Below are 12737 nucleotides of genomic sequence, written 5' to 3'. Positions count from 1 at the left end.
ACTCCTATTTTTTTATTCATTATTAAACGTACTCCTGCATTACCCCTATTTGATTTTGTATTTATAACCCTGTATTCACCTGACCAAAAGTCTTGTTCCTCCTGCCACCGAACTTCACTAATTCCAACTATATCTAACTTTAACCTATCCATTTCCCTTTTAAGTTTTCTAACCTACCTGCCCAATTAAGGGACCTGACATTCCACGCTCCGATCCGCAGAACGCCAGTTTTCTTTCTCCTGATAACGACGTCCTCTTGAGTAGTCCCCGCCCGGAGATCCGAATGGGGGACTATTTTACCTCCGGAATATTTTACCCAAGAGGACGCCATCATACAGTAAAGCTGCATGCCCTCGGGAAAAATTAAAAAATTACGGCTGTAGTTTCCCCTTGCTTTCAGCCGTTCCCAGTACCAGCACAGCAAGGCCGTTTTGGTTAGTGTTACAAGGCCAGATCAGTCAATCATCCAGACTGTTGCCCCTGCAACTACTGAAAAGGCTGCTGCCCCTCTTCAGGAATCACACGTTTGTCTGGCCTCTCAACAGATACCCCTCCATTGTGGTTGCACCTACGGTACGGCCATCTGTATCGCTGAGGCACGCATGCCTCCCAACCAACGGCAAGGTCCATGGTTCCCATTCCAATTTTATTCGTTGCTGCACATACTGAACAATCCAATATACTATTTTTCACCTCCAGCCAGGTATTTCCCTCAGTAAAATAATAGTACAGTTCGGGAGTCCAACACGCCGTTTAACTGAGGTACAGCCTCATCGGCCGTAAAGATTTCAACAGTTTCATTGTTACTATAACACCACTTGCATGTGAACAACAGAATATATTCTGACGCCCTCGGTTGCTCGCTTTGATCTATTCTTCAAGCACTTGAACTTTCATGACATTGTTGTTGCTCTACAGATCTTAAAAACGATTTCAGTTTGCAATGTAGATGTAAAACAGTCGCACAATACAACAAAGTACGAACAGAAGGGAATAATGCTTGCCTCCGAAAATGCCCGAAGTTTCCGAAAAGCAAAAACGAAGACCGAAGCAGAAGTTTATAATCGGAGACCAGGTCACTCTAACCAACATGTAGTCTGAATAACAAAAAAAAAAGATTCACTGAAGATTAGAAAGCGTATCTATGGTCAGTTTAATAATGTTTTGTCGTATAACCGAATATATTCTCATCTTGAATCGTAAATTTAATATTTTATGATAATACAATTTCCCCTACTGCCAGTACGACGTAACGGAGCATGTATGTTTCCCGGTACGGAAAGAGGACAATTATTTTATACCAGTACACAGTACCGACCTAACTTCAGCAGTGCCCTCTGGTGCTAATCCTGAGGAAAATTAAAATTTGTTGCCACATAATCTTGATTTAATTTTCTTCCGACACCAACAAAACATTCAGGTGATAAATGTTTACTGCGTAGCTTAGTAATGTTTTTCTTTTTAAAAAGTTTCAAGGTATAGATAGAAACATTACACTGAAGTAAAATTGTTACCAGTGTTGATGTTTACGAAATAAAAAGTTACGAAGTTCCTATTATGGACGAAAAAGAAACGTAATGTAGTTAATGTTTCATAAATCCCTGCGTGTATTTTCATGACGCTCATGTGTAATGCCCTTTATCAATAAATTCACGGGATTTACTGGTAAGTACATGTTTATAAATAGATTATTCAAAAGAATTTTATACTGATATCATTCCTTAAGTTCAATTTATTATTTAATACTGTGATCTCGGAAAAAGAATCACCATTTTTTTAAAACATAACTCGAGAAACAAAATATTGTTTCTTTTCACATATCTTTCCCGTCCAACAATTACGATTATACTGAAAACAAGAGACACTTACGAGCAAACCCTAGCACTGTATCACAGTCGCGTGACCTGAAAGACAGTGTATGCAAACAAAAATTCTGTTTTGCACATATAGAGTAGGAATATGCAGAGGCATCCAGAAAAATGTAGACACTCTTTGATAGTTAATATTAATGGAAGAAAATGACATACCGTAAGAGTAAGGTTATTTCGTGTTCGAAATGACCCCCATCAGCGGCCAAACAACGTCCATGCTCCTGAACTGATGACCAAACTACGACTGTCAGTATTGCTGGCGTCATAGCCGCACAGGATGCCTCGATGATTTCTCGTAGCTCATTCAGTGTGGCTGGCTTCTGTTGATAAACTTAATTTTTCAATGCCCCACATAGGTAGAAGTCAAGAGATGTAAGGTCTGGAGACAATAATAGTGGGTACTCAACAGCTCCTCTGTGACCTGTCTGTCGTCCAGGCAGATTTTCATCAGCATAGGCTCTGACATCTCTGTGGTAGAGCCATAGTGTTGTCGATAAAATCTTTCATTTCCAAACACCTCATACATGGCAGGTAAAATCGATCCTTGTAGCATCACCTCACCAGTTACAGTGTCTTCAAAGAAGAATGGGCAATCAAACTGCACAATGACAGACCACTGCACACATTAACACTCGATAGATTAACAGATTAGTCCAAGACAACATGAGAATTTTCAGGAGCCCAGTACACGCAATTGTGGCGCTTTACAGTACCGTTCAGATTGAATTGCGCCTCGTCAGACCAGATAATCATCCTTGCATCCTCACAACTTATGCCTTGAAACCACTTGTAGTACTCCCTTTATCCAGGTCGTCCTCGTTCATACCATACAGCAGTCTTGGACTGTACACTTTCCACTTTGGTACTTACGCAGTTTAGGGGTACATGCGCTTTTCACGAAAAAAGTACATATTTTTGAAGGCAACACGTGTTTCTGAAGATATAAGCATATATATGCACGGAATACAAAAAAAAATTTATTTCAAAACTTGTGTGTTACAGTCATATCTGATGCGCTCGTCACCAAAAAAGTATTTTCATATGGATGCAGAAAAAAAGATCAATTAACAGTCTCAAAAAAATTTTTATCGAAAATGATGTATTGCATATGTATGCACGGAACTTCAAAAAAAATTTTTTTTTGCAAAAAAAGATGGAATTAATAACAAAATTTTCTCAGATAATCATATTTGTTTCTTTTGCACAGATATACATTAAAGCTCGAATCAGAGATTAGATAAAAACAGCTACCTCAAGTTAATTTGCAGCATTAAGATAGATTTTTCGAACATGCTCAATGAAATTGTGGAATGGATTTTCCCCAAAACGTTGACGCCAGTATTCCGTGCATATATATGATTATATCTTCATAAATACGCGTTCCCTTCAAAAATTTTCATGATCAGCGCATGCATCCCCTAAACTGCATAAGTGCCCTACTTTGCAGCCATCAGAATCTGTCGTATGCTTTGATCGGCTTACCTCACTTTCACGTGCACCCTCTTCACAGATTTCTGAGGTGACCTGGAAAAATGTTGCAACACAGCAGCGCTGGAAGCTGAACTTGCTGATGTTTATGGTCGGTCAGACCTATCCTTATACACATTCTGAACAATACCGTCGGCTTCAAATTCATGTCAAAAACGATAAATTGTTGTGCATGATGGTGGCTGAGTTCCGTACACATACGCAATTGCTGTTGTACCTCCATCTTGTTTTCGTGTACATCCAATACCATTTCAATAAGATCTTACGTTGCTCAAACGACCATCTTACTTCATTCATTGCTGCACTGTCTTTTGCTGAAAAACAATCTTCAAGATCTGTTGAGAAAACAGTGGACTACATGGCCGCGCAAAACTGCAATATGACGTCAATTTGTTCCAAAGACATTAACTATCAAAGAGTGTCAACATTTTTCTGGACCCCTCTGCATACATAGTCAACATAGCGAACTGTAGATATTGCCAACATCAAACCGATGTAGTCACGTAACATTGGTATAACATTATTTACATTCTGCGCTAGGACCAAAATTTTAATATCAAGACCAGTCCATACGCATTGATCTGTTTGCGCAGATTTCTATGCACGTCACATTTGCACTTACGAACTGTAGCGTATAGAATGGAAATTCGGGCAGATACGAGATGTGCGCAAATCTAGAATTTGGTGTTGGCAGTTTGAGTAAAATCGTTCAGATCTGTGGGCACAAACCGCCTCTGCGAATACAGATCGTAGCGTCTGCACTGGAAATCGCTGCGTTGGCGCGCAAGTCAATTGTTTATTGAATCATTTCCTCGTCAAATTCGGGAGATGGGCGCCAGCGCTCTAGAGAACTCACTGGTGAATTTATTGAAATATACATGAGTCATCTGAGTTTAAGGAAATTCAAGAGCAAAGAATCAAGCAATCGGGATAATTACCTAACAGATAATGCAACAGCAGTTGAGCCTGTTGCAAACACGGGAAAGGTAAGTAAGAAGATTATTGCTGAATGTTTACCAAAAAGTGTTAAGCAAAGTAACGAAATCTATTCTGCTTGGCTCTAGAGACGAGCAAATACACTCCTGGAAATTGAAATAAGAACACCGTGAATTCATTGTCCCAGGAAGGGGAAACTTTATTGACACATTCCTGGGGTCAGATACATCACATGATCACACTGACAAAACCACAGGCACATAGACACAGGCAACAGAGCATGCACAATGTCGGCACTAGTACAGTGTACATCCACCTTTCGCAGCAATGCAGGCTGCTATTCTCCCATGGAGACGATCGTAGAGATGCTGGATGTAGTCCTGTGGAACGGCTTGCCATGCCATTTCCACCTGGCGCCTCAGTTGGACCAGCGTTCGTGCTGGACGTGCAGACCGCGTGAGACGACGCTTCATCCAGTCCCAAACATGCTCAATGGGGGACAGATCCGGAGATCTTGCTGGCCAGGGTAGTTGACTTACACCTTCTAGAGCACGTTGGGTGGCACGGGATACATGCGGACGTGCATTGTCCTGTTGGAACAGCAAGTTCCCTTGCCGGTCTAGGAATGGTAGAACGATGGGTTCGATGACGGTTTGGATGTACCGTGCACTATTCAGTGCCCCTCGACGATCACCAGTGGTGTACGGCCAGTGTAGGAGATCGCTCCCCACACCATGATGCCGGGTGTTGGCCCTGTGTGCCTCGGTCGTATGCAGTCCTGATTGTGGCGCTCACCTGCACGGCGCCAAACACGCATACGACCATCATTGGCACCAAGGCAGAAGCGACTCTCATCGCTGAAGACGACACGTCTCCATTCGTCCCTCCATTCACGCCTGTCGCGACACCACTGGAGGCGGGCTGCATGATGTTGGGGCGTGAGCGGAAGACGGCCTAACGGTGTGCGGGACCGTAGCCCAGCTTCATGGAGACGGTTGCGAATGGTCCTCGCCGATACCCCAGGAGCAACAGTGTCCCTAATTTGCTGGGAAGTGGCGGTGCGGTCCCCTACGGCACTGCGTAGGATCCTACGGTCTTGGCGTGCATCCGTGCGTCGCTGCGGTCCGGTCCCAGGTCGACGGGCACGTGCACCTTCCGCCGACCACTGGCGACAACATCGATGTACTGTGGAGACCTCACGCCCCACGTGTTGAGGAATTCGGCGGTACGTCCACCCGGCCTCCCGCATGCCCACTATACGCCCTCGCTCAAAGTCCGTCAACTGCACATACGGTTCACGTCCACGCTGTCGCGGCATGCTACCAGTGTTAAAGACTGCGATGGAGCTCCGTATGCCACGGCAAACTGGCTGACACAGACGGCGGCGGTGCACAAATGCTGCGCAGCTAGCGCCATTCGACGGCCAACACCGCGGTTCCTGGTGTGTCCGCTGTGCCGTGCGTGTGATCATTGCTTGTACAGCCCTCTCGCAGTGTCCGGAGCAAGTATGGTGGGTCTGACACACCGGTGTCAATGTGTTCTTTTTTCCATTTCCAGGAGTGTATAAAAATCGAGTATGTGTTATTTTGATTTCCTGTGCTTTCTAATCCATCAGGAACTACTCGACACTCAGCAGGAACACGATTAAGGACGGAATTAAAGAGGTTGTGTCACGCGAAATGGAATATGACGAGTGAAGAACGTCAATAATTGTGTCTCTTCATATCCATATGCAAATAATTTCGCCAGTCGTTATGCTCGTCCTGTGACTCGCAAAGTAAATTAAAGCGTGAAAACTGCTGTCGTTTAAGAAGCCACTATCTTGACTATTTATATCGTCTTTTCACCTATGACTGTTTGCAAATTTTTTGCAACACAAGTTGTGAATACAGACCATCGAGGAATTTCCTCCGTTACTAGCTTAACCGCCACAAATATGTGCGCAGATATCTGCACAGATACTTATTTGTCCTGTTTTTACACATTCATTTATTTATTAGTAACGGCAATGATGAATAAATATTACTGCTATGGATGAAAATGCAAATACATCAAGGAAAAAAAGTTATTTTTCATAGTTACATGGAACAAAGTCTATAGCTATCGTACTACTGTAGTAAGAAACGATTTGTATGTTAAAAATACCGATATTCTTCGCTGCTACTGTGCAACACATATCTTCTATTGAACAAGTGCTCATATCTCTTATGGTACGCATTTTAGAGCCCATATCTGCCAGGCAATTTTTCCTTGTTTTGGTGCTTTGAGTGCAGATTTGCAAATTGATCTTTAACATAAGCAGATACAACATATTGCACGTAAACGAGCAGAAAGACCCATAGTTTTCTGATTACACGACTGCAGAACAAACATTGGCAGCAGTCGCATTCATAAAAGATCTAGGAGTATGTATACGGAGCTATTTAAAGTGCAAGAACCACATAGAACTCAGCTAAGGCAAGCGGCAGACTGAGATTCAATGGAAGAATCTTAAGAAAAGAGTCCACCCATAAAGGAGGTACCGTACAAACGATGGTTCGAGTAAAAATTGAATATTGCTCGTCAGTCTGGAATCTGTACCAAATAGGATTGCTACAGGGAATAGAAAAGATCCAAAGAAGAGCAGCGCGTTTCGTTACAGGATCATTTAGTAAGCGTGAAAGCGTCGTCGAGATTCTAAGGCGAATCCAGTGGAAGACGCTGCAAGAGAGACGTTCTGCATCACGATGTGGTTCATTGTTAAGTCCCGAGAGCGTACGTTACTAGATGAGTCAAACAACGGTGCGGTTTCTGGGCCTAATTTTTGACTCCAGGTTGTCATGGCTGCCACACCTACGAGACTTGAAAGCCAGAAACCTGAAGGCATTGAACCTCAAGTGCTTCAGCCTCAAGTCTTGGGGAGGAGACAGGGCGCGTCTCCTCCAATTTTATCGAGCTTTGTCAGCGAGGCAGTCTTATTTGCATATCCTTGACGCTGTCCACCATGTGGGGATTCGACTAGCCACGGGTGCTTATCGGACCAGTCCCATACCCTGCCTCTGTGCTGAGGCTAGGGAACAGCCACTTACCATCCAGTGGCAGCTCCTACTGGTGCGCCAGGCTTGTAAGTTTCTTGCAGCTCCAACCTCGCCTGCTCACCATATTGTTGCTCATCCGCCTCTGGACCGTCTTTTTTCCCACCGTCCCCAGGCTACGATGCCGTTTGGGATCCGTGTGCAAAGTGTGCTGGAGTTCCTCAGAGTGGAGTCTGTACGACCCCAAATCCTGAAGAGGCCCAGAGTGATTTTAGATTTGGTTCGGTACAGGAGAGATAGCATTCCTGCTTCTGTTTTTAATGTGGTCTTTTCTGCCGTTTTATCTGAGCACCACGACCATGTAGCTGCTTTTACAGATGGGTCTAAGCAGGGTGACTCTGTTCGTTGCTCTGTCGTCTTCCTGGATCTTGTCTTCAAGGTCAGACTGCCTCCAGAATTTACCGTCTTTGACGCAGAATTATATGCCATCTTGCGGGCACTGGAGCAGATGAAACTTTCTCCCAGTGTTCGATTTCTCGTCTGTTCAGATTCTTTGAGCGCCCTTTACTCTTTCCAGCGTTTGTACCCAGCAGATAAAGGAACCCAGACTATCCACGAAGCCCTCCTCCAACTACAGCGACTGGAGAAGGAGGTGTCTTTCTGCTGGGTACCAGGGCACGCGGGAATTCTGGGGAATGAAAGGGCTGATCGAGCAGCCAAGGAAGCGTGTCGTGACCGTCAGGTCTTTCAATGTGCTGTCCCACTGCGTGCTCTCACCTCGCTGTTGTGGTATAAAGTCCTGTGTCGCAGGGAACATGAGTGGCTAGAAGTGACCGTCAACAAACTCCGTGTCGTCAAACCCACAGCTCGGCCGTGGCGTACTTCCTTCCAGCCACGTCGACGGGACGAGGTCATCCTTACTCGTCTTCGCATCGGCTACAGCCCTAGACGCGTGGACTTTTACTCCGGCGAGAGGACCCTCCGATGTGTGGTGCTTGTGGCATGCAGATCACGGTGCACCACATTTTATTGGACTGCATTTTATTTGCTGATCAGCGGACTGCAGCGGATTTGCCGGCGGATCTGCAGTCTATTTTATGCAATGCTCAAACGAATGTGGTTCGCGTTTTAAAGTTCTGTGAATTGTCCCACGTTTTTAACAAGATTTTGGGGAGATGTTTTTAATGTGTCAACAGGGTGGCTGGCTCACCCAATGTTTTTCGTATGTGGTCAGCCAGTCACATTTCCCTGTGCTGTTCTTTTAGCTCTTTTGTGTTTTGTTTTCCCTCTGTTTTAAATTCTTGATTAGCTATCTTGACTCCTCATTGGTTTTAGTGCATGTGAGAGTGCCTGTGCGATAGAGTCATTGTGTGGTCGTTTCGTGTGCATGCGTGTAGGAGAGTTTTCGTTCTTATCCACATTCGTTTGTTTTAATCAATGTCAGGGCGCTGACAGCCTCGCCGTTGGGCGCCCATAAGATCCCAAACCACCCACCCACACACACACACACACACACACACACACACACACACACAAACAATATATTGCTTCCTGCCGTGTGTATCTCGCGGAAAGTCCATCAAGGTAAAATCAGAGATATTTGAGTTCACACGGATGCTTGCCGGCAATCGTTCTTCCCGCGTAAGATTCGCAACTGGAACAGGAAAAGGGGGGACGTGACAGTGAGACACAAAGTTCTCTCCGCCACACACCCTACGGTAACTTGCGGAGTATAGATGTAGAAGCTGTGACACTTATCGCAAAAAAATGAAATGATTTTGCATCTACCTCTTCAAATTTTTGAGCCAAGGTCATTACACATGTCAAATGCAAATATTAAGACGTATGTATAAAATCCACGCACTTTTGAGCGGGACCTGTATGCACTAGTGTTGTAATTACATGCAAAATCCGCAGAGAATGCTTACGGGCAGACCTTAATACTGTACCGAAGTCTCTTTTATGTACCTGATAAGAACTGATTTCCGCGCATTTGAAATTCTGAACGCTTCTCCAGAGATACAGTATGGTCTGAGATCACAGCGTAGCTTCAACAATCGTCGAAGACATTTACTGACATATTCGGAACAGCCGAAAATACTACCAGCGAATCCGAATTAATACCGTACGCATTTATTGGGACGTGGCAATGCACGACGAATCGTCTTCGCGACATTGGTAAGTAAGGCACTACCGTACTTCCTTGCTTATGAATATTGTCTCGTCAAATTACTTATAGGCTAATATTGAAACTTCAACAGACGCCATACGAGGGTTCAACTAAGACAACTTACATGTGGAGCGAAAGCAGTAGCCGTGTGTCAGTCCCAGTTGCAACTCCGAAATTCATCGCAGCTTACAAAGTAAGACATCTTTCACTGTAACGTTATTTATTAACGCAGATTGAAAATGTTGAACTGGCTGGCTGTTTTGTGGTTGAACAAAACGCTTCACGTGAAAGCTGTGTAATAAAATAGTGTGCGTTTTACTATAAAAGTGAAATTTTCGTTCTGTGTTTCACTGCTTCGAGAACTCAGGCTTATCGAGATGCATCACGTAGAAGATTACATCGAAGTTTATGGTCACATTCCTGTAGAAGTTAAAGACAAACTAATCGAGATTCAGAATGTAGACCAGACAGTTGAAACTTACGTAAATGAACTAGATTCCAAATCGTCTCTTTTTTTAAAAAGAGCGCCAGAAATGGACGAGCCTCTGAGAGAGGCGGAATATCAATCTATCTGTGACGGTTATGATAAAGCACTAGGTTATGCAGAATCAAAAATACAAATTGCAGAGGGAGTGCGCGATCTATTAAATAGGTGTTTCTGGGACTTATGTCAAAAGACCGCCAGGCTGAAGTCAGAACTGGAGGACAGCTGCCCAGGTGTTACAGAGAAACTGGAGAGAGAGTCACTGTTTTGTGATGAACTGTTGGAAGAATGTTCCAAGAAGGAAAATGAAGAACGCTACCACAAAAAACGCGCCTCCTCGCGTCGGAAACAATCACTTTGTTCGCCAGCGTCTATTGAAGCAAAACTTTCTCTAAAGAGACCAGTAACAGTGCCTTGCTTACAACCAGCACCTGCATTTTCAGGTCCAATAAAGCATTCCATGTTTCCCGTAGACAATAGTGACACTAGAAGTTATCTATTAACTAAAAATCGAATTGGTACTCAGCAATAATTTTACACAATAACTGAACAGAGCATGCAAAGTATTCAACCTGACATACTGAAAAATTTTGTAGCTATTCACATTATGAAAGTATCAAAGAATGAAGGATGCTATTTATTCCATTACTCCGGTTCTGTGATGACCTATCTTGAACAAATAGCCTACTCTAGATCTGATTCATCAGTCATTTTGTAGCTTAATTAAATCAGTACAGTGCCATTGTGAGTTCATATTGTATGTCCAGTCATTAAATATGTTATTTAAGGTAATTAAATATACATGTCTGACATTAATCAATGTTGATGGATTTTAGTTTGGATCCAGCAAATTATTTTAGATTTCATTTGATTATTCAGGTATTGTATGGCAGTGTAAATTTCTGCTTCTAGTTTAACTGCGTGAAACATTTACAAGCATACCATAAGCTGATCTTTCCCCATCTGGACCTTATATGGATACTGATATTTTCAAACAAGATGATGCGCACAACAACGAGGTTATCAGCGCCCGTTCAAACAAGAAATGTTTCACTCACCACACCAGCATTCCCATCCAACAGGCATCTCCAGTGAGCTCTGCAGAGCCTTTCGCATATATAGATAAAATGAAAATAAAGTGTTTTTGCAAAGAACAGATGTTGGCATTGCATCTTTAGGCATTTTCCTCATATTGACAATGTTGCATTGTTTGTTACGATGAAACCGTTACCATTTCATCTATCCAAAGTGCAAAATACTACTTTTGGCAGGAGACTTACCCGTATCAGAGAATGAGGTCTACCATTGTTTGCAAGGTGCCTGGTAGTGTGTTGTCAAAGCCCTTGATTTTGAATACGAAAACTTGGTTGTGGTGACACTGATCTGTAGCACATTTCAAGACTGATATAGGTCTGCCATGATGGTTTTATTTACCCTAAGGAATGAAAGTAGTGTAAACAAGTTAAAATTATATTTTTTTCTTGTGACTGAAAGAAAATCATCTCATTGTTATTATTGGGTAGTGAAAGAACAACTTCTGCTTCATTATCTTAATTCTTATCACGACTTTTGCATGTCGCAACATACAGTTATACATTAGCGCACAGGTGTCTCCTCATTAACTCTTACGAATACTCCTGTGTGATTGCTCCTTCTTCTTCAACTCTACTGCAGATGTTAGCTACTGACTTTCAAACTGATTACCCCAGCCTTTGTCCTCTTTAATACTTCCACATCTCTCTTAGATGTTTGTAAAAATGTGACCACTTCTTGGACATTTGTTCTTATACCTTATGCAATATTTTTAGCCAAGAGGGCCAGGATTTAATTCCTTAGGACAATTAGTTTCTTCTCATGTGAATAAATTGTTAGAAAAGTTGTGAAATTACAAACATTGTATAAACCCATTCTAATACATGGTGATGATAATTTAAATCATAATGTGCCTTCCCAATTTTTACAGTCAAATATTTGAGGGTGTGCCAAAGAGTAATGCATCTGAATTTAAAATGCAAATATGTAGACATTAAGAATAAAAATGTAGACCGTTAGCAACACTTAATTTAATTTTAAAAAGCTTTCACATTAAAATTCAGATGCATTACTTTTCTGCATGGCCTAATAAATGAAGAAACAAATCCTAATCCAAACTCACACAGTTTCCATGGTTGGCTGCTGGAAGAGGTTTGCTGCAGTATGTTGTGTGTGTTTCTACACCAGTTTTAATGGGTAGTGGTGCTCTAAAGAGCTTGACACACAACATGTAATTTTGCATAGGTGTGTTTCAAACTTGACTGATACATAACACTGCATGTGATTTACTGTTATATGCAAGGTGGAGATTCAGTTATTTTCTGAGTCCACAGTCCAGCACTACTTTAGAAAGGACATTTTTCACCTGGACTGTTGTTTATTTATGACCTCAAGTCTGTACAATTCTCAAGAAACACCTATAACATCATAACTTGCTAACACATCAATTCAGTTTTTGGAGTATACACTGTTCTCAAAAATTTGTAAAAGCCAAATTATCTTTTTTAAAGTTACATCACCACCTACCTCACTATTTCATCATATTATCACTAGTTTCAGTTTTAAGCCATCTTAAACTTATTCCTACTTCAGAGCTTACATGACATTTCAAATCGTAATAAAGCTATGATTTTTTTACTTCAAATTTTTCAATGCTTAGTTTTATTCAATCAGGAATACCTGCTCAGAATTTTATTCAGAGTGGAGATGGTCAGAAGTTTACCATTGGCCCACTGGGTTTG

The sequence above is a fragment of the Schistocerca cancellata genome, chromosome 9 (genome assembly GCF_023864275.1).
Source record: "Schistocerca cancellata isolate TAMUIC-IGC-003103 chromosome 9, iqSchCanc2.1, whole genome shotgun sequence".
In the NCBI taxonomy this organism is placed as follows: Eukaryota; Metazoa; Arthropoda; class Insecta; order Orthoptera; family Acrididae; genus Schistocerca; species Schistocerca cancellata.
Note: the sequence above shows the minus strand (reverse complement) of the source record.